This window comes from Gracilinanus agilis, chromosome 5 (assembly GCF_016433145.1).
Source record: "Gracilinanus agilis isolate LMUSP501 chromosome 5, AgileGrace, whole genome shotgun sequence".
NCBI lineage: Eukaryota > Metazoa > Chordata > Mammalia > Didelphimorphia > Didelphidae > Gracilinanus > Gracilinanus agilis.
The window spans coordinates 286,174,378-286,176,940 of NC_058134.1; positions in this window are offsets into that span (position 1 = coordinate 286,174,378).

A 2,563-nucleotide genomic window follows, 5' to 3' on the forward strand; every position below is an offset into this window, starting at 1 on the left:
CCCCCCCCACCCCTCTTCCCACCTGCGGCTGCCTAAGGCCAGCCAGGCCGGTGTGTGCGAGTCGGGGCCCCGGCTAGTCTGCAGCGCCTCCTCTCCGGCTGCCCAGCTGAGCTCCCGGCTCCTTGTCTGTGCTCTCCCGGCTGCTGCTCTGCCTTCTCTCCTCCCTCCTCCTCCTTCCCCTCCCTCCCTGCCTGCCTGCCTGCCTGCCTGCCTGCTTCCCTGCCTGCTTGCCTGCCTGCCTGCCTGGGTCCCCTCCTCCTCCTCCCCCTCCTCCTTGTCTTCCTCCTCCCCCTCCTCCCTGCTCTCTCCTCCCACCCCTTTGGCTGTCTCTCATTCCTCTCTGTCTTTCCTCTCCATCTCTCCTTCGCCTCCCAGCGTTACAATTACAGGAGCCATGGGGAAAGGGGGGAGGCGGCCAAGGGGGGTGGGGGGACACTGCCCAGGAGGATGCACTGGAAGGCAGCGCCCAGGCCAGACCACCTGGTGCGTGTTCCTAGGCTCTCTGCCCAGCTTCTGTCTGCCAGCCCGCCCTTTATGGATTTGTTTGTTTGTTTGTTTGTTGGGGAGGCAGTGACGGTGGGGCAGAGCTGGCCAGAAGAGCGCCCCAGACTGGAAAGCCCACAGTTTACATCATGGGCTGAAGGCTGTAGAGCCCTGGCCAGCCCTGGGGGTGCCCACGTGTACTCACAGATGGGGGACCTCCAGGAGGCTACATGGGGCCATGGGTCTCCCTGGTGCCACATCCTCCATCCCAACAAGAGGGCCTCCATTCCCTCTCTGAAAGCAACCAGTCAGTGCCCAGCTGGGATGGGGCCAGAGCCCTCTCCCTTCTCTTCCTTAGCCCCCCAGCCCTTCTCCCAATCTCCCTGTCATCCCTGTACCTGGCTTTCTCTGCCTGCCTCCCACGGCTCCCTCAGTGACTCTCAAGGTCTTTGTGTGTCTTGCCTGGTTTTCCCTTTGTCTCCCAAACTCCCCCAGGCTCGCAGGTGCCCCTCTGGGTCTCTTCCACCGGTGTCCTCTTACAGCTGAGAAATCACCCCTGCAGTAGATAATGACACAGGCTAGCTGTTTGGTTAGCCAAAAAGTTCGTATGAAATAGAGGAGAGTATTGAACCCTGAGCCCTAGCTCTGCTAAGTCTACTTCTGTGACCTTGGCTAAGTCACTTCACTTCCCCAGGCTTTAGTTTCCTCATCTGTAAAATGATCTCCAAGTTCCCTTCCAATTCCAAATGTATACTCTTAGAATGAATGTAGTTGCCTCTTACTATCAGGAATTCCTGCTTGATGTCTTGTATTCAGCACATTCTCTCTTGTTCTGTCCTCAGGCATATGAGCCAGAGGATCAAGATTTGAACCCAAGACCTGGTGAAAGGGCAATGCTGCTCCATCCCCAGGAACCTAGTGATCACCCTCAGCAGACATGGTAGCCTGGCTCTTGACCCTGGTTACTGCAAAAACTCACACCCTTGCCCTAGGAATTCATCATATGAGTCCATTGCTGCTTCCTCATTGGCTAGACTCTGCATCAATAAAGTACTAAATCCAAAGCAGAATATTTGTTCAGGAGCCTGAATTCAAGAAGTCCTAAAGGATAGAAGGAGGGAAGGGAAAGGAAGATCTCCAGTTGCCATGCTGGGAGTGAGGGAGAAGGAGCAGCTGAGCAGAGAGGGTTAGAGGGAAAATAAGAAGGCTGAGGATCCAGCCAGTAATCCCAGAATGGATGATCCACTAGGCCAGGCCACTGGGGAGACTCTTAAGTCAAGGTTTGGCCATCAGAGAAATATCAGCAAAATGAGCTCCTGAGAGAGAGAGAGGCAGAGTGAGAGGACACTGGTGTCCGCAGACTCCAGAGCCTTAACTTCGGAGAAGTCGAGTGACTTATCCAGGGTCACACAGCTAGGAAAATCCCCAGAAGACATAGGATTTGAAGTCTTTGTTTACATTCCTGCCCAACACAAACCTGCAAAGTAGAACTATTCTCAAGTTCTGCTGTGGGTAGAACCAGGGACTTAATTGCAGCTGCTAGAACCCTAGACTGGGGGCCAAGTCCCAGCTCTGTTATTTACTACCCTGTTACTTTGAGGGAGAGGTATCTTTCTTTCCTGGCATCCACAAAATGAGCAGGATGGGGGCTAGAGGGCCTGAAACACCTTACAACTATTAAACCCTGTGACCCTGGGCCCGAAGCAGGCGAAACACCCATAGAAATTTCCCAGCTTTGGGAGGATGTTCAAAGCCAGAGCAAGGTCTGAGGGGCTAATAGACAGCTTTCCCTAAAGACTTCTCACACCCAGAGCATATGCCGCAGTTATCTTGTTTGTATATTGTCTCCTTGAGGATCAGGGACTATTCTTCCTTTTCTTTGTATTCTCATCACTTCGCACCATGCCTGGTGCTTAATAAATGTTTGCTGAGGGACAGCTGGGTAGCTATAGTGGATAGAGTACCAGGCCTGGAGTTCAGAGAACCTGGGTTCAAAATCTGACACTTCCCAGCTGTGTGACCCTGAGCAAGTCACTTAACCCCAATAGCTTAGCTCTTCTGCCTTAGAACTGATACTTAG